The sequence below is a fragment of the Miscanthus floridulus genome, chromosome 7, assembly GCF_019320115.1.
Source record: "Miscanthus floridulus cultivar M001 chromosome 7, ASM1932011v1, whole genome shotgun sequence".
Classification (NCBI taxonomy): Eukaryota; Viridiplantae; Streptophyta; class Magnoliopsida; order Poales; family Poaceae; genus Miscanthus; species Miscanthus floridulus.
This window is the reverse complement of record NC_089586.1, coordinates 50,149,944-50,170,118: the sequence shown is the minus strand read 5'-3', so window position 1 is coordinate 50,170,118 and position 20,175 is coordinate 50,149,944. Positions and strand designations below refer to the sequence as shown.

At 43.0% G+C, this 20,175-nt stretch overlaps 1 pseudogene; it reads right to left on the bottom strand.

The window, feature by feature from the left end:
• LOC136465497 (uncharacterized) overlaps nt 1-17,164 on the bottom strand; it is a 45,634-nt pseudogene extending 28,470 nt beyond the window's left edge.
• Nucleotides 17,165-20,175: the final 3,011 nt, after the last annotated feature.

Sequence of the window (20,175 nt, the reverse complement as noted above, 5' to 3'; positions counted from 1 at the left end):
GTGGAATTTCATAGTCAGCAACTCTAAGGAACTCTTTTTCCCAAGCTTCTCCTGATATGCATTTAGTTCGCTCATAAGTATCTGATTCTGCCGATGCGATGATATAAGAAGAATCACCAGGGACGACCTCAATCTTATCCCCAATCCACTGTACGAGGCATTGATGCATTGTAGAAGGAACACAACAATTAGCATGAATCCAATCCCTCCCTAGAAACAGATTATATGCACCCTTGCCGTTAATAACAAAGAACGTCGTTGGCAAGGTTTTGCTGCCGATAATCAATTCAACGCACACTACCCCTTTAGCTGGTGACACATTGCCTTCAAAATCTTTCAACATCATATCGGTTTTGGTCAAGTCTTGATCTCCCTTACCAAGCTTCCGATACATCACGTAAGGCATAATATTAATCGCAGCCCCTCCATCAATAAGTACCTTAGACACAGGCTGCCCATCAACTCTGCCCTTCACAAATAAAGCCTTAAGATGCTGTCTCTCGTCATCGGTAGGTTTCTCAAAAACAGCCATCATTGGATCTAGTGTTAACTGAGCTACTTGATCAGAAAGAACAACTTCTTCCTCATTATCAGATAGTGCCAAAAACTCCATCGGCAACATGAATACCATATTAACATCTGCCGATGGGCCCTTATTTTTGTGTTTTACCTGCCACTGCTGATGACCAGGCCTTTCATTGGAGGAATTTTCCTCTTGGTATAAATCCTCCTGACGCTCACGTTGCATCCTCCTTCTCTGCGTCTTTGTCAGACCCTCTGGGCACCATCGAGGAAACTTGGTTTTCCAAACCGGCTGATAACAAGTCCTAGTTGGTTCTACACGACGTATATTAGGGTCCCTGTAGAATATTTCCTCATCGGGAACTCTTGCGTTTGCCATCTCCTCAAGATCCTCTTGATTTCTTGGAAAATATCCAGCGCGTTTACCAAGCCTCTCATGTACACTAAGTCTGCCCCCCAGCCGATCATGCACTGATGCTCTGCCTCTGATCGGCTCATTGATAGACAAACCCTGATTACTAAGTTGAAACCTCCTTTCTGAGCGATTGACTCCGTAATAACCATTACACTCAGGGCAATTTTCAACGGTTGGCAATTTAATACCTTCTTCCCAGTAATGGATGAAAAACGGACATCTCCAATGATCTTTATGTCGATTCCATTCTTCCTGACGTCTCACTTCTTGCTGTTGTCGATATCGGTCATTACGTTGACGCCAACCCTCCTGCTGCCTTCGATGAGTAATCACAATGCCAGGTCGAGGAGGTTTTTTGGAACTACTGTTTTCTCCTAGCAAACCCTTACTTTTTGCATCATCGGTAGTTATCCGATGTTGGGGGTCCACTGACGCGTTTTTCTCAGCAGCCTCTGACGTCAATACCTTGGTCTTTCCTTTGGCATCCAACATATTTGCTGGAAAAGGGTGTTGATCAATTTTCATTGGCTTCTGGGCCTTGGAAGTACCAAACTTAATTCTCCCAGATTCAATAGCCGATTGTAACTGTTGCCTGAATACCTTGCACTCATTTGTACTGTGTGAAGTTGCATTGTGCCATTTGCAGTACAAGATCTTCTTCAACTCTTCTGCCGATGGGATCACATGATTAGGTGATAGCTTAATTTGGCCCTCTTGAAGCAGAAGATCAAATATTTTATCAGCCTTGGTGATATCAAAGGTAAACTTTTCTGGCTCTTTTTGACCAAAGGGACATGATATCGGCTTTTTATTCTTAACCCACTCAGCTAAGCCGATAACTGGTTCTTCATCAGAGTTAGAATCTCCTACTTCTTCAACAAATGATACCTTTTTACTCCAATTCTTTTTAGGTTCAAAAACCCTAGTATCTTGATCAGAGATCCTTTGCACGAGATGACTGAGGCTTTCAAACTCCTGAGAAGCATATCTGTCTTTAAGATGTGGCAATAACCCTTGGAAAGCCAGATCGGCAAGCTGCCGATCATCCAGCACCAGGCTGTAGCACTTATTTTTTACATCTCATAGCCTTTGTACAAAGCTTTCTACCGATTCATCATTACGCTGTCTCAACTTTACTAAATCGGTAAGCTTCTTTTCATGTATTCCAGCAAAGAAATACTTATGGAATTGTTTTTCTAGATCAACCCAAGTAATAATAGAATTTGGTGGTAATGAAATGAACCATGTAAATGCTGATCCAGACAAAGATGATGAAAATAACCGAACTCTTAATTCATCTCTGTTAGCTGCCTCTCCACATTGAATAATGAAGCGATTGACATGTTCCATTGTTGATGTATCATCTTGCCCAGAGAATTTAGTGAAATCCGGTACCTTGTACCGATTTGGGAGAGGAATTAAATCGTATGCAGGAGGGTATGGAGTCCGATAAGAATAAGTATTGACCTTGGGCTTTATCCCAAACTGATCCTTCATAATTTCTGCTATCTTATCGGCCCAAAAAGCATCAGCCTCCTGCTGACGAACTGGTTGAATTTCTACAGGAAGTGCCTGCTGACATCCCTCCACATATCTTTGTGGCCCACGATCTCCAGCAATCGGCATATTTGCCGTTACTTGTGGTCCATTAGCCTGTTGGAAAGGATTCATCGGCTGGGCTGCCGATGCTTGATTCTGGAAACCAGCTTGCATATGACCTTGTTGAATCCCTGCAACCTGCGATGGCTGATAATTTGCTGATATTGTTGGATAATTATAACCGGTTTGAGGCATGAACTGAACCCCAGTTTGACTCATAGCAGGGGCTTTCTGCTGCATCGGCAGTAAGCTCGCCGATGGACTTGAATTGAATGTTTGAACCATAGGCATATGGAAACCTCCTGGAGTTGGTTGCACAGAAGTAGCTGCGGCATATTGAGGCAATTGAGCCATCGGCGAAACGGCCGATGGTATAGGCGCTCTTCCTACTGCATCAAACACTTGAGGTAATCTAGGATTGAAAGCAGATGACTCTGGAGGCATGCCATATCCCCACCAACTAGTAGGAATCTGGTTATTCTAGGACACAGGGCCTGACATAGCCAATGCCGATAGATCTGTATTAAGCTGAACTCGCCCTCCTGGTAGTACCTGATCTGATTGTATCGGTGTAGATTGAATATTAGGTGAACCTGCCAATACTGGAGGGGAAGTAACTTCCGTACCCACAACGGCCAAAGGAGCCGATGGAGTTTTGACAGATGCCGGCTCTGGTTGATGATAGGCAGGCCCAACGTAATGTGGTGCCGCTTGTCCTTCTTTGAGAGTTCGAACCACAGCATTATGAACAGTATTGGACAGCACATTGGAGTGATTAATCAAAGCATGATTTACTGCAGAGTTAACCATCTCTTGAAGTTTACCAGGATTGGAGTCAAAGGTAACCTGCCGAGGCAACGGCAAATCTTGCTTCTGGATGACTTGTCCACTCTTGTTCAAGCTAAACGATCTCAGACAAAGCTGCTTGTATTCTTCTACAGCCTTTTCCATAGCCTGCCTCTGTTCTTCCTTGAGATCTTCTTCTGATACTGCGATAATGTTCCCTGAATCGATCTCGGGATTGAACATATTGATTGATTTGTCCCACCGAGCGTGCCAAAAGATGTGTTGATGCAAAAAGTGGATCTGCAAACACAAAGGGCTAATACCCGAATCGATATCCAAAGCGTGCCAGTCGATTTGACCTGTTAATCGACAAGGATGAAGATACGAGCACTTTGGTCCTGACAACAGCGATACGCCCGGAAGTCACGGCCAAGAGGTACTCACGCGGAACCCGAGAATCGTCGAAGGTCGCACTGAAGCAATGCAACTCGCCGAATCAATGAGAACTCGTAAAAAGGGAAAATATGCAAATTGACGAAGTCGCCGAAAAGTAAGTAGATGCAAATAGGAGTAAAAATTGGTTTTGATATTGATTGATATATATATTACATTGCCCCTTACTCCATATTTATACCCTGATCTAAAGAGACACAACCAAACACAACTAGGACACCAATCCCATATCTAAGGAAACACGTGACTCTTACATGAATCATACTCTAACTAATATAGAAAAGGAAATCAACTTCTATCTATTTCCCTGTCCGCCTCAATTACGATGGAAATCTCACCGTTCTCCTTCCCATCGGCATACTCCCTATTTCATCGGCAGTAGTCTTCAAGTCTTCCTTCATCGGCATACTCCCTGTTTCATCGGCAGTAGTCTTCAAGCCTCCCTTCATCGGCATACTCCATGTTTCATCGGCAGTAGTCTTCAAGCCTCCCTTCATCGGCATCGACAACAACACCTCCAACCTCATCGGCAACGCCCGAGTCCAAATCAACCTTTCCATCGACCATCACCAGCTATCGGCAACCATCTTTACAAGCTGGCTTTCATCGGCTATCCAAGTATTCAATAACTTTCCCCTTGCCGATTAGTCCACTCCGATTATTTTGATACGTGCAAAAAAACGGTGTCAACAAAAGCATATAGAGTTTGGAATTTGGATAGTGGTACTCTTTGAGGAAGTTCATGATGTTGAATTTGATGAAACCAAGGGTTCACAAGAAGAGAATGATAACTTGGAAGATGTTAGAGGCATTCAACTTTCAAATGCCATGAAGAACATGGATGTTGGTGAATTGATGCCTAGGCAAGTGAATGATGATGAAGATGATCAAGTACAAGTGCTCTCTAACTCAAATGTGCAAGATGATAAAAATCAAGCTAGTACAAGTGGCTCTCATGACAATGAACAAGATCAAGTAGCTAGTACATCATCTCAACCCAATGATCAAGCAAGTGCAAGCAATCAAGTTCCAATCCTCCAACCAACCAATATTGCAAGGGATCATCCATTGGACACTATCATTGGTGATATTTCTAGAGGTGTACAAACAAGATCAAGATTGGCATCATTTTGTGAGCATTTCTCATTTATGTCATCCATTGAACCAAAGAAGATAGATGAAGCATTGAAGGATGTTGATTGGGTGAATGCTACGCATGAAGAATTGAATAACTTCACAAGAAATCAAGTATGGGAATTAGTAGAGAGACCAAAGGGACACAATGTGATTGGAACCAAATGAGTCTTTAGAAACAAGCAAGATCAAGATGGAATAGTAGTAAGGAACAAAGCAAGATTGGTAGCTCAAGGCTATACACAAGTTGAAGGTCTTGACTTTAGAGAAACATATGCCCCGGTTGCTAGATTGGAAGCAATTAGAATCTTGCTAGCCTATGCTTGTGCCCACAATATCAAGCTCTATCAAATGGATGTTAAAAGTACATTTCTCAATGGCTACATCAATGAAGAAGTATATGTCGAGCAACCTCCCGGTTTTGAAGATGATAAGAAGCCCAACCATGTATACAAGTTGAAGAAAGCTTTGTATGGCTTGAAGCAAGCACCTAGAGCATGGTATGACAGATTGAGGGATTTCCTACTCTCTAAAGGGTTCACAATGGGCAAGGTTGACACCACTCTTTTCATCAAGAAGATTGGAAAAGATCTAATTGTGTTGAAAATATATGTTGATGATATCATATTTGGATCAACCAATCAAGACTTTTGTGAAGAATTTGGAAAGATGATGGCTAATGAGTTTGAGATGTCCATGATTGGAGAGTTAAGTTACTTCCTGGGTCTTCAAGCCAAGCAATTGAAGAATGGTACTTTTGTGAGTCAAGGCAAGTATATCAAGGACATGATCAAGAATTTTGGCATGAGTGATAGCAATGTCATTAGCACACCAATGGGAGCCAATGGCAACTTGGATAGTGATGCAAGTGGAAATATGGTGGATCAAAAATTGTATCGGTCTATGATTGGAAGCCTACTCTATGTGAACGCATCAAGGCCGGATGTCATGTTTAGTGTATGCATGTGTGTAAGATTTCAAGCCTCACCAAGAGAAAGTCATTTGAAGGCTACAAAGAGAATATTGAGGTACTTGAAGCATACACCAAATGTTGGTTTGTGGTATCCCAAAGGAGCAAAGTTTGAGCTAGTTGGTTACTCCAACTCGGATTATGCGGGATGCAAGGTTGAAAGAAAGAGCACATCGAGCACATGTCAATTGTTGGGAAGATCACTTGTCTCATGGTCATCCAAGAAGCAAAATAGTGTTGCATTATCAACCACCGAAGCCGAATACATATCCGCCGGTAGTTGTTGTGCACAAATACTTTAGATGAAGGCCACTTTGAGTGACTTTGAAATCAAGTTCAAGAAAGTGCCATTGCTATGTGACAATGAGAGTGCAATCAAGTTGACCAACAATCCGGTCCAACATGCAAGAACAAAGCACATTGATGTCCGCCACCATTTCATAAGAGATCACCAACAAAAAGGGGACATTTGTATTGAGAATGTAGGCACCAAAGATCAACTTGCCGATATATTCACCAAGCCATTGGATGAGAAAAGGTTTTGCAAGCTAAGGAATGAGTTGAACATATTGGATTTCTCAAATATGTGTTGATGCACCCCCCCACTCATATGACATGCCTCTCCTTCGAGCAATCCAAGGTAAAAGTTGATTGGCATGGCATACATCCTTGCTAAGGACATGTTTAGTGCATCTAGACATCTTTCACATTTAATAGGCTCATTCATGAAAATCAAATGAATTTGATGATTATATGGTACCACTATTGCTTCTATGCTTATTTTGATCTAGTGGTAGCATATGACATGTTTGTGGGCTTGTAAACCTAGTGTTTAATCTAGAAAATGAGCTCTAAGTGTTTAACTCAACATGGTACAAGATAACCCATATTTGGAGGTGTGAAGAAGCTTGTCCTTGGATCAAACTGAGTTAAATGTCTTTGGCAAGTATTCTAAATTGAACCAAATTTAGGAAAATGATCCTCACTCTATTGATTGACATTAATAATCTCAACCTATCTACTTTTTGAACCTTTGTGGTCATTGATGACAAAGGGGGAGAAAAACAAAGATATTCGTGTACTAAGATAGTGAAAAGACAACAAAGGAGGAGAATTTGACATAGGGGGAGGAATATGACAAAGGAAAGGGATCAATTAAAATTTTAAGCATACAAGTAGGGGGAGCAAGCTCATGAACTTGTATGGTGCATTTGAATGTGCATTTCATATGTTTGCTTGCATGGCACAAGTTTTAAATTTCAATATTCATGCTTGTGTGGTGTATGCTAGTTATAGGTTTGAATGATGAAATGAAAATCTAGCATGCATAAGTTTATCTAGTGATTTCATTTCCAAGTGTTTCCAAGTGGTATCGAGCTAACCATGGTGCTAAGGATGGTATAATGGTGCACTTCAATTGGTATCACACTTCAAAGGTCCATCTTTTACACCTTAGCATCATTTGGTAGACATTGTCAACTATATTTCCTATCTAAGCATATGTGCAAGCTACAATCCAAACTCTTAGCACATATGTAGGGGGAGCAATTGCTACCATATGGAGTTCATGAAACTTGTCCATATCCTTTTACACATGGTAAATATGCTTGGGCAAACAACATGGATTCAATTGAATTTCAATTCATATCTTTGTGAAAGGGTTGTCATCAATTACCAAAAAGAGGGAGATTGAAAGGTCTAGTTTGGTTTTGGTGAATTGATGAAACCCTAAGTGCTAACCTAGTTTATCAAGTGATCATGATATAGGTAGCACATTCCAAGTGGTGAAGCAAATGAAGATCATGACATGATGATGGTGATGCCATGGTGATGATCAAGTGCTTGGACTTGAAAAGAAGAAAGAGAAAAACAAAAGGCTCAAGGCAAAGGTATAAATGGTAGGAGCTATTTTGTTTTGGTGATTAAGACACTTAGAGAGTGTGATCACATTTAGGTTTAATAGTCGTACTATTAAGAGGGGTGAAACTCGTATCGAAATGCGGTTGTCAAAGTGCCACTAGATGCTCTAACTCATTGCATATGCATTTAGAATCTAGTGGAATGCTAACACCCTTGAAAATGTTTGTGAAAATATGCTAACACATGTGCACAAGGTGATACACTTGGTGGTTGGCACATTTGAGCAAAGGTGAAGAAGTTAGAGGTGAAAAGGAGTTAGTCTCGCTGGTCACAAGGTGACCGGACGCTGGTCTCAGAGGGACCAGGGCATCTGGTCAGTTGTAGTAGCGTGGACGCTGGCATCGGTCAACTGACCGGACGCTGGGTCGCTCAGCGACCGGACACTGAAAGGCTATGTCATGTCGTGTTGTCGGACAGTGCAGAAGAAAGTCATCGTGTGACCGGATGCTGGCTATGTCCGATCAAGCTTGATCGGACGCGTTCGATCAAAGAAATTTGTTTCTGGAACCTTACTGGAAACGACCAGACGCTAGGGTTCAGCGTCCGGTCACTTTGAGCTGTAGCGTTGGGTCGACTATTGACTGTTGAGATCGGGTGAACAGTATTTAAAGAGAGGGGACACATGGCGTGTATCACATGATCAGACGCTGAGGGCCAGCATCCGGTCGATCAGACTGGAGCGTCCAGTCACCCCACGCTGTGCCCAGTGAAGGGGTACAACGGCTCTATTTCGTGGGGGCTTCTATTTAAGCCCCATGGTCGGTTGAAGCTCAGACTCTTGGCCATTTGCATTGACGTAGCAACCTTGTGAGCTTAGCCAAAACCCTCCCACTCATCTCCATCATTGATTCATCATCTTTGTGAGATTAGGAGTGAATCCAAGTGCATTGCTTGAGTGTTTGCATCTAGAGGCACTTGATGTTCGTGTTTTGCTGCGGGATTCGCTTGTTACTCTTAGTGGTTGCCACCACCTAGATAGCTTGGAGCAATGAGGATCATCGAGTGGAGGGTGGTGATTGTCTCCGGCTCCGATCATGGTGATTGTGAGGGGTTCTTGACCTTTCCCCGTCGGAGAGCCAAAAGGTACTTTAGTAAATTGCTAATGGCTTGTGTGATCCTCATCTTATGTTGGTTGTGCGGCACCCTATTGAGGGTTTGGCGTGTGATGCCAATTAGCGCGTGAACCTTCAAGTGAGTGAATCGCCACAACGAGGACTAGCTTGCCAGCAAGCAAGTGAACCTCGGTAAAAAATCATTGTGTCATCAATTGATTCCGAGGTGATTGGTCTTCATTGTTATTCATCCTTGTGATTGATTGGGTCCATCATCTACACGGCGGTATAGCTATCTTGCTTACTCTCTTTACCTTACCACAAACTAGTTGTCAAGCTCTTTAGTGTACCTAGTTGTGAGAGCTTAATTGCTTGGTTGGTGTGGCTCTTTAGTTAGCTTTTCAGAGCACACTAACTTAGGGTAGTGTCATTGCTATTGTGTGGATAGATATTATCTAAACTAGAATTATGGTAGGTGGCTTGCATTTTTAGTAGGCTAGCGTAACACTTGCTTCGCCTCATAATTGTCTAACCGGTTTGTTAAGTGTTGTTGTAGAAATTTTTAATAGGCTATTCACCCCCCCCCCCCCCTCTAGCTATTAGGACCTTTCAGCAGCACTTGAGAAGGAGCTAGAAAATGTAAAGGCTAACATTGATCAACGTAAATCCACTCTGGCCCAAATACCCGATGCTATCAAATAGAAGAAACAGGAATTGTTGGCCAAAGTAAAAGAAAGCAGAGTCATCCGAAGTAGCCTTGAGAACACTCCTAGAACAGCCGAAGAATATGAGCAAAAGATTACAGAGGCTGATGCTATCCGGCTAGAAGTACTAAAAGTCATCCTGGATGTTCTAAACTTGTAATTTGTATGTTAACACGTGTCTTGTGCAAGATCGATTATAACCATATTTTTGCTGACTCTTTGTATTTTTGTTTCGGCTAAAGAGCCGATTTGAAAACAGCCGATTCCATCCTCCCAATCTTAATCCAATTAAGTCTGAACACGTGGCTTTTATTAAGAGAACCCTTCGATCTTCTGTCTTTAGTTGCCCAATGTCGTATTCTTATTGACATTAGTGAAGTGGCGCTTCACCTTCTATTAATTGCGGTTGCCTTTTGTGCATCCCGAGGTGTCCGCCTCTTCGCTTCATGTCTTCAAATACTAGCCGAGGGCTTCTCCCTCGAACACATCTCCATTCGCAACTGTTCCTTCACTTTCCTCCACCTATCGAAACCCTATAGCGGTTTTTTCTTCCTTCCATAGATCTAATCATCCTTCATGGCCGGCGAGGATGATCGAGGCAAGCACGCGACGGAGGAGATCCCAGAGGAGAACATGCCGATGAACCAGCGTCTCCGACGCATGAGGTGAGATTGACATTTCTTGTTTATGACGATGAACTGTTCTGACTCGCCTATAGGTTTGTAGTGAATGACAGTCTTCATCCCCTTCCTAGGGCCAGCGAGCCCTCCGATGCGGCATCTTCTGCGTCCTCCTCATCGTCGGATTCCTTTGACTCATACAACGGTGATGATGCCCGATGCTTCCTCCGAGAGTGGAGGGCGGCCCAGAACCGCTATTCTGAGGTGACCCAGGAGAATGGCTAGCTTGAGATCCATCTTGGGGTCTCTCAAACGGCCCTTCATGCCACCGAAGAGGAGGCCAATGCCATTCGGGCACAGTTGGCCGAATCCAACGCCATGGTGGTGGGTAAGATGAACTCCATGAATGCTTTTACTCTGACTTCCATTGTTTTTCATGTTGACATTCCTTCCGTCTTCTATGATCATCAGCCCTGACAATGTAGTTGGAGTCTCTCCAACTAGCGGTGAACGTGGCCGTGGACTCCGTCAACGCTCAGGGTCCCCTCATTGATGCTCGCCTCCATGACGTTCTAGCCCGTGTTCAAGAGATCGCCCTTCATGGTGTTCATCATGGTGCGGCGGTGGTGCTGACCGCGGCACAAGTCCAGACTAGGTACAAGCTCCACGCCATGGAGACTGGCTTCCCAATGGGCGATGGCCCTGAGGAACATGAAAACCTGCTCAAAGAATTCATCATGGCAGCGGAGGCCATAGTGGATATCACATCCGCTCAGGATGTGGTGAACAAGGTCTTCGATTAGGTTGTATTTAGGGCAAACTGATGAATGAAATCTTCTGCTTTTCCATGATTGTCTTAGTGCAATGCCCTTGTGTATAACTATTTTTATCTTTGTTTTTTGAACTAGAGGCGATACTTTTCTAGTACCAGCTATTTGAGCTGATGACTGAATGAGTCGGTTATCAAGCAATGATCAAATTCTAGGATAACATCCTGTAGAACTTTTCATATCAAAGGTCAAACGATTAATCAACCCAGGTCAAGTATCCTATTAAGCGAAACATAACTTAAGAAATCCATTAACTCTGAATCGCACTTACAATTTGACTCAGCATCCACATACATTGCCTAAACCCATCTCTAGGACTTAATGCTTATTTTTCCTTTAATCTAATGGCCGACGTGAAGCCGTGACTTTTTTAAAACAAACTCTCAGAGCCAATTGCTTGCATCGGCTGTTGGCTTTCATTGCTGATCTTAATGAAGCCTCCTTCCCATAACTTGCCAGAAAAGCATTCAAAGTCTCCTAGTTCCCAGAAGACTGGATCGGCTATTGCGATGCTCATAGATTCATCAGCATGAACTAGCTCGACATCATCTCCATGCCATTGGATCAAACATTGATGCATGGTTGCCATTGGATCAAACATTGATGCATGGTTGATGGTACACAACAGTTCACATGAATCCAATCATGACCAAGGAGCAAATTGTACGACCCTTTTCCATCAATGACGAAGAATGTGGTGAGCAGAGTCTTACTCCTGATTGTTAGTTCAACGTTTATTGCCCCCTGGGTCTTAGATGCATTACCTCCAAAATCTTTAAGCATCATGTCAGTCTCCATCAGATCTTCTAGTCCTTTGCCAAGTTTATGAAAAGTGGTGTAAGGCATAAGATTGACATAAGCACCTCCGTCCACTAACATCTTGTTCATCGGCTCTCCATCAACAAGACCTTTCATATATAAAGCTTTTAAGTGCTGATGCTTGACTAGTTTGTCAAATATTGCTTGCTGTACAACTGTTAACTTGGCAACTATCTCCTCATACTCCGATTCATCGAAATCCGAATAAACTTCTTGATCTACCGGAGCTCTGAACTCTGATGGCAACAGAAAAGTCATTTGGATATTAGCCGATGGTTGCTTTCTATCGGCTGTTTGCCATACTTGAGGTTTACCGGATGTTTGAGCCTGTTCCATCTCTTTATTCCTTAGGCGTTGCACCCTTCTCTTCTGGCTTCTTGTTAAATCTCCTAGACACCATTGGCCTTCCTGCTAAACATATTTTCTTTCATTGCCTTCTTCTTCGTAATCAGCCCAGTCCTGGTCAACAACTCTTTTTCCCAACCGATTATGAATACTTCCATTTTTTAAGCATCGATCCATGTTATTATGATGATATGCATCTTGAGTATGGATAGACCGGCGGTTGATTTGAGATTGCCTAAACTCCCAATATTGATTGCTACATTCTGGACAGTTATATCTGGTAGGCAACTTCAAACCTTCGTTCCAGCAATATTTGAAGAAAGGACAATTCCAATGTGATTCGGTTTGTTTTCTTTCATACCTCTATCTTTCTAGTTGACGCTGGTATTCTTGATCCTTTAACCAACGCTAATAATCCTTTTCCTTCTGCCGCTGCCACTTATTCAACAGAATCCGAGATGTAACTCGTGGCTTTGTTGTCCCTGCTTTTGATGTTCCTCCCTGCTCATATCGGCTCTTTTGCTCATCGCGACGTCTTTTAATTTCTCTATACTCGTCAGCCGATATTTGCATCTTGGGATCAACTGTTCCAGCTTCTCTTAATTTGGCTGATGTTAGGACCTTAGTCTTTCCTTTGAGTAGCCCAACATCAACCATGTTTTGATCTCCTAGGAAAGGATTATCATCAACTTTCATTTTTCGAGGCGTATCAAATTTGAGCCTTCCTTACTGAATAGCCCTCTGTATATGCTGCCGGAAGATTCTGCATTCGTTAGTGGAATGAGAAGTAGCATTATGGAACTTGCAAAACTTCTTATTCTTCAACTGATTAGGGGACAACATAACATGACCATCGGGCAACTTGATCTGCCCTTTCTTAAGCAAGAAATTGAAGAGCTTGTCTGATTTGGTGATATTAAAGTCATAGTTCTCCTCGACTCTTCTTCCCCAAGGACTTGGCACTATTACTGTCTTCTTGCCCAAATCCCATTCAGTCACAGCAACCTCTTCTTCTTCATCTTTATAGCCATCATCGACTGAGTATGGATCATAAGCTTCAGCTACTGTGGTACTCTTCTGAAATTAGGTATCTCTGCGCATACTCTAGAATTGGCTATTGAGCGCTGCCGCTCGTTGAGCCAATTGACCCAAGTTATCAAATTCTTGTCCCAGCAGCTTTTCTTTCCACATTGGCAGCATTCCTTGAATAGCTAAAGCAGCTAGTCGATCATCAACCAAGTTTAATGAGAAGCACAAGTTCCTAATCTCTCAAAACCTCTGAAGAAACTCAGTGCCTGATTCATTAGTCTTCTGCTTTATAGTTGTCAAATCAGTTATCTTCTTTTCCCCAATCCCAGTGTAAAAATATGTATGAAACTTCTTCTCTAGGTTAGCCCAATTGGCAATGGAATTGACTGGCAATGATGAAAACCAAGTGAAGGCTGGCCCTAATAAGGACAAGGAGAAGAAACGAACTCGATGGGCATCCTCAACTGATGCTTCGCCTAATTGTGTAAGATACCGACTGACATGTTCTATTATGCTTGTACTATCTTGGCCAGTGAACTTAGCGAACTCTAGAAGCCTATAATTTGTGGGAAGGGTGACCAAATCATACCATTCTGGATATAGGCGTTTATACAAGAAGGTCAGCCCTTTTGGCTTTAGACCAAACTGATTCTTCATCATCTCGGTCACCTTCAACAGCAACTCATCAACATTTGAATTTGGATTTCTCTGTACTTGCTGACCCATTTGTGGATTGAAATCCCATGTGCCTTGATACCCTGGATTTGGAATCATGTGAAGGGCATTATAGTCTGATCCATAGTGATATCCTGGTGGAACCTCTATCTGTTGGGTTCTTTGCTGGCTTGCTGCTTGAAGTCTCTGATTATAGACATAAGGATCTATATCTCTACGGATCCTTTGCATTGATGGTGCTATTTTTTGAGCCGGTGACGGTATGTGGCCTGATGTGCCAAAATTGATCACCTGGTTCTGACTTTGCCCCGCTGGCTGTTGCACATGTTGTACTGACGGTTCAGGATTATACTATATCTGATTCGTAGTAGTACCTTGAGTTTGTTCAGATGAACCCTGAAGTACCTGGACATCACCATTACCAGCTAGTGCTGCTTCTTGATGGCTGGTACCGACTTGATTAGTCCCTTAGGTCGATGGATCTAGAATGTTGTAATAAGCCGACCCAACTTGACCAACTGGACACCCATGAATTGCTTCTTTCATGTCATTGTGGAATGTGTCCAAGAAAGCATCATTTTGGCTTGATATGGCATCACGAATAGATTTGTCTACAACCTCCATAAAGAAACGCCTGTCTTCAGCTTCAGTTGTATCTATCTGCCCGTGTAATAGAACTCTTGGTAGTGGAAATTTCTGAACAATTGTGTTGTCACGTGTTTTGGTATAGGACAACAAACACTTGTTCTGAAACTCTTATGTAGCTTTGCTGATGACACCTTTATCTCTGTCAGGTAGATCTTCATAATGTAGCATAAGGATGTCTTTATTGTTGTGAACCGCCATGATGATTGTGGTGTCCCACCAGGCGTGCCAGAAACATGTGTCGACACGGAATTTCATCCCATGCCGAGGACACACGAGCAAGCCAGAAGGGTCCACTCGATGGAGCTGGAGATCCGCCTAGCTTCAGCATAGGGGTGGTTGATCCTGCACACTCCTCCCAAGATGTGCCAGTCAATTTGACCCTGCAATTGACAAGGAGAAAAAGTTTATCAGTAATTAAGGGTGGAACATGCTGGTGTTGCCAGACAGTCCCGAATGTGCATATCTGAGAGCCGATATGAAAGGAGATCGACTAAATAGTCGATTCCAGCATATTCATAAGAATAAATTGGTTAAAGCTCATGGGGTTGTGTAAGAAGAATCGGTTATCACTCTGGATGAATATCATTGTTTAAACAAATATTGGTCAATGGCAATAAGATATTAACAACAATTAGTTCATGCTAAGCCAATGACTGCAAGTAACCGAACTCCTTTATAAAAGAAATAGTTCATCATCATTCAATCATTTAATAGAGATAAATCTAATGAACATATTAGATCTCATCTATCACTATAACTAGTGGGGCATGAGGCAGAATCATGCAGGCCATAGAAACAACAATAGACTCGACGACCCTAACTTATTACTAATATCAGTGGGGCATGAGGCAGAATCATGTAGGCCATAATACAATAATAAGATCATGGGGCTAACACATCTTTCAACCTATCGCTACTTCAACAATCTTGTGATGCGAACTATTCATGAAAGCGCTCGATATCGGCTAAAACAGCCGATTCAGGTATAACGCACAGTTAAGGTCATGCCCTCTCAGGAATAGATCTACCAAATAATGATCCCCACTCCACGGTGCTAACAGTGGGGTGTGAGGCAGAATCACACAGTCCGTGATAATGGGCCATGGAACAGTTTCGCTAGCCAATAGATCTACTCAAGATCAAACATGCCTTAACCGCACGCTATGCACGATCAAGATTGACGTAAAACAGCCGATAAGACATAACTCATCGTTTAAAGTGCAGATTAGATCAGTTTAGATTAACAAACGATGGGTTAACAAAGATATAAGGCCGATCTAGATCAATCCCAATCATGCAAAGTGATATTGTTGTAATTAAGTAAATAATGGAAGCAACAAGCAATATCGGTAACTTAATGAATCTATCTGAAGGAACGCCACCCTTAGATAGAGCCTATAACTTGACCTTAATCTAGTTCGAGCAGTGGAGGTCGACCGGATCGATGCAGCCGTACTTGAACTAGACAAGAGTCAATAACTAACTTATACTAGAGTCGTATTGGAGGTCGATCGGATCGATGCAGCCGTACAAACAGAGGTATAAGCCATGACGGTACTTACAGACAAGCAGTGGAGGTTGACCAGATTGATGCAGTTGTACTTGCTAAAGAACTCGCCGAGATCTACTCTACTCCTACTCTTAAGGGGTGGTCGGAGCTGAAAAAAGTAAATAACTGGTATTTGATTGATTGTGTGTCTTTTATAATAGCCGGGGTTTGATATTTATACCCGGAGCCTAAAAACGAATCCTATCCGAGTACGACTCAGTACAATCTTGGGTACGAAGAAAACATTCCTATTTTAAGATAACTTGGACTCTAATCTTTCCCCTTTTGTAGAGTCCGATATGTATCTCCTCGATGTCAATCATATCTCATCGTCGTCATCTGCTAGGGTCATTTAAAGAGAACCGATCCCAGTGTCGCATCCGAACCGGCAGATATCAATCTTCACGCAATCGACTCCTTGATTGGCACTATCCTAGAAGCCTGCGAGTTCCCGCGCTCTTCTCCCAAATTTTAGTGTAAACATATCTATATTGTAGTATGGAGCAATGCAGTCATCCAATTTCTTTGAAGCCTTGTAGATGTAACTGATGGCATGACAACAAGGTAGGCCTGACAGTTGCCAGTACCTACAAGTGCAAGTGCCCTGCTGCAAGTTCACTACATGCTTCATGTCCTCCTTCTCATGTACCTCAAATCCATCTGCTCCATTCCACAGAACCATACAACACCCAGACCTCTCAATGTTCAACTTAAGCTTCCTGAATATATTTGGACAAATAGTTCCTATCCACTTCTCTGCCTTTGCTCTGTTCTCTTGAATTTTGACCATCACCTTCTTCCTTATGGCTTCATTCATGGAGATAACTGGATAGAACCTGGCATCCATGATGCTATTATTGAAACTTTCACACATATTGTTATCCACAGAGTCACAGTTTGATCCAAGTCTAAAGTAAGCCCTACTCTAATGCTCCGGTGAAGTTGCCATCATGTCATGTGCTTCCTCTGGTGTCTCTTGTGTACAAATTGAATAGTACCCTACAGGAAGCCTTTGCACACCTCCACCATTTCTTCTACGACTTCTTGTCAGTGTACTTCTTCCTCCAGTTTGCGTATATGTGTCTAGCACACATTTTGTGCTTTGCGTTGGGCACCAACTCATTCACTGCCTTGAGCAAGCCCTGCATAGTATTATTAGTACCATGTTAGTCATAGTTCTTGGTGGTTCCTCTCCAAAATCTGGCCAAATCCGCGGCCCCTTCTTCAATCGGTGAGGAGTGTCCGCAATGGACGTCAAGAGGGCGAGGACGGGCCCACTCCGACGGCGTTAGTGGCATCTGAGGCCATGACAACAGCGGTCCTTGGCAACGATGACCTCCTCCGTGAGATCCTGCTCCGCCTCATCTCCCCAACCACCCTCGTCTGCACCGCTCTCGTCTCCAAGCGCTGGCTCCGGTACGCCTCTAACCCGTCCTTGTTGCACCTCTTCCATGCGCGCCATCCGCCCGCACTCCTCGGTTTCTACGTCAACGACTACTCGCGGATGGAGGAGCCCACGCCCCCACAGTTCGTGCCCATCTCGCAGGCCCAGAGCTCACCGCCGCCATCCGGCGCGCCAGTTTCCCCGACGACTATGTCTAGGAATGTGTTCTAGACTGCCGAAATGGCCGGGGCATCGTCATGTCCCCCTCCGCCCTCTGGCCCTCCAGTCCATTTGTGGCGATCAACCTGCTTCATCAGACGCGGGGCGTGGCCCACTTCCCACCACCACTCCCGTATCCTGACCAAGAAGAAGACGGTATCTTCCTCCCGGTCCTAGAGGACGGAGGTGTCCCACCACCGCTCCCGTATGCTGAAGGTGAAGATGGCAACATTCTTCCAACCCCACTGGACGGACGCGATGGATGCGACGGCATGGTCGCCATGGAAGTGATTTAGGACAATTGGCTCAGTACCATTAAAAGACCTCATGTTAGAATATGTACCATTAAAAGAATAAGCTTATGCTATGTAAGATTAAAAGATTACATCTCTTTGATCTGAGTACTTCCGTGAAGTCTCTATTAACAAGGACATATATACCCCTGTCTCTTACAATACATGAGCCCAATAAAGATATATATGCTTATATAGAAATGACATATTATAACACTTCAAAAAATTAGCATGAGCTCAACATCACTTATTAGAATATTATATTAGTAAGATATGGCATAACTTTAGCAGTACATAACATTGTTCACGTCTGAATGCTTAACTGGGTTCTCTAGGTCACATATAGCATCATAGTTAACAACACATTGTTCTAGAACAGAACACATACCAAGTTACACATGCTTAGACTAAGATAACTACCCAATTATAAGCCTATGGTTGATTCCTCCAGGTAAGATTGATGCCATCCTCCTTGTTGTCACACCTGGGCTTGTTGGAGAAAGGGAAGCCATCCTCCCTATGGTCACACCTACTGGACTTGCTGAAGAAAGAGATGCCACACCCCTTTTTATCACACCTGGGCTTGATGTTACTTTTGGATCATCAATAATGTTCAATGGCTCAGTAACTTCGGTGGAGGCTTCAATAGCTTCAGATTTCATTTTCCTGTAAGGCACAAGTCGGGTTAGTGAAAGAACATATTCCATCACATATAAGACATGAAACATTAGCATATCAAACATAGGCATGGTAAATTACTTTTTCTATTTTTTTGGACGAGGGGGTGGAAGTTCTTGTTCTAGTTCAGCTTGAGTTGCATAACAGCCCTTCTCTATATGTCCAAATTGGAAGCACCTTTTGCATTGATATGGACCTCTTTTTCCTGGCTCTCCACTAGCCTTGATTCTTTGCTTCCTTGGTCTACCAGCAGGCCTTTCTAATGGTGGAGGAACCACTTCAAAACCAGGTTCATTTTTTGGCCATTGAGATTTATCACCCATTGGAGTGATCTCGAACTGATAAGCTACCTTGAACCTCTCTATTGAATAATAGTTATCCACATAGTCCTTTACTTTTAGTTGTCTAACTTTTCCAAATAAAAAGATAGCATGAGTGCATGGTTTTCCAGACAGCTCCCATTGTCCACAGCCACATGTTCTTTTTGCAAGATCAACACCATACCTCCAAGTCTTTCCTTCATTTGTTGTTCCAGATATCTCAGCAGACAGTGAGCCACTTTTGCAAAAATCATGGTGCAGCCCTCGACTCTTCATGTTCAGTTCATATAGCACACTTGGGAGGATATGACCTCCAAGTCTCTTGGCTATTTCCTACCTTGTGGAAATCTTCTCCATGATCTTCTCTCTAATCTTGTCCATCAAATCAACAACTGGAAGGTCTTTGTAATCCTTAATCTAATTATTGAAACATTCAGAAATATTATTGCTAACATAATCAACTTTACATTCTTTAGAGAATTTTGATCTACTCCATATCATATTGTGATGCTTGTTTAACCAAGAAATTGCTTTAGGACAAGCAGCTGCAATTTTCTCCATTAGATAATCATGCCTACGAGCTGTGCATGCCCATGCGCAAGGCCACATAAAATTCAGCACATCACCCGGGATTGGTTCAATTTGCACTTCACACATCCATGTATACTTGTACACAAATACAAGAAAAATAGAGGAATTTAAGAGATCGTCAGAGATTACCCTTCCAAACCCCCAGCAAGATCCATCTACCTCAATCCCCCCCTCCAATTTCACTTCAATGTTCTCTAAAAATCACTCAAAAACTAGGGTTAGAAGCCATGAACCTGGTGATGAGGAGGGAGAGAGGAGGAGAGAGGAGGAGCGCACACCATGGACGAGAGGAGGAGGAGTAGTAGCCACCGAGGAAGAAGTGGGAGGCGCGCCTCCGGCCGCCGGTCGCTGGAGACCTGGAGCCTCCTACCTACGGCTGTGGGTGTGCGTGAGGAAGTGGTGTGCCTGTTGATTGTTGTGTGCGTGGTGAGCAGGTTGAGGTGTGTGTGATGGAAAGGACAAGGGCAAAAAGGACCATTCATAAATCCTTTGTTGACAAAAAAAAATAAAACTCCAAACTAATGTAACAGAAGTTGACGGAATGCTAAAAAACAATAACGTTGCAAAATTTCAATAGTACATAGCTTAGACTAAATCTTTTAATGATACATATTCAAACA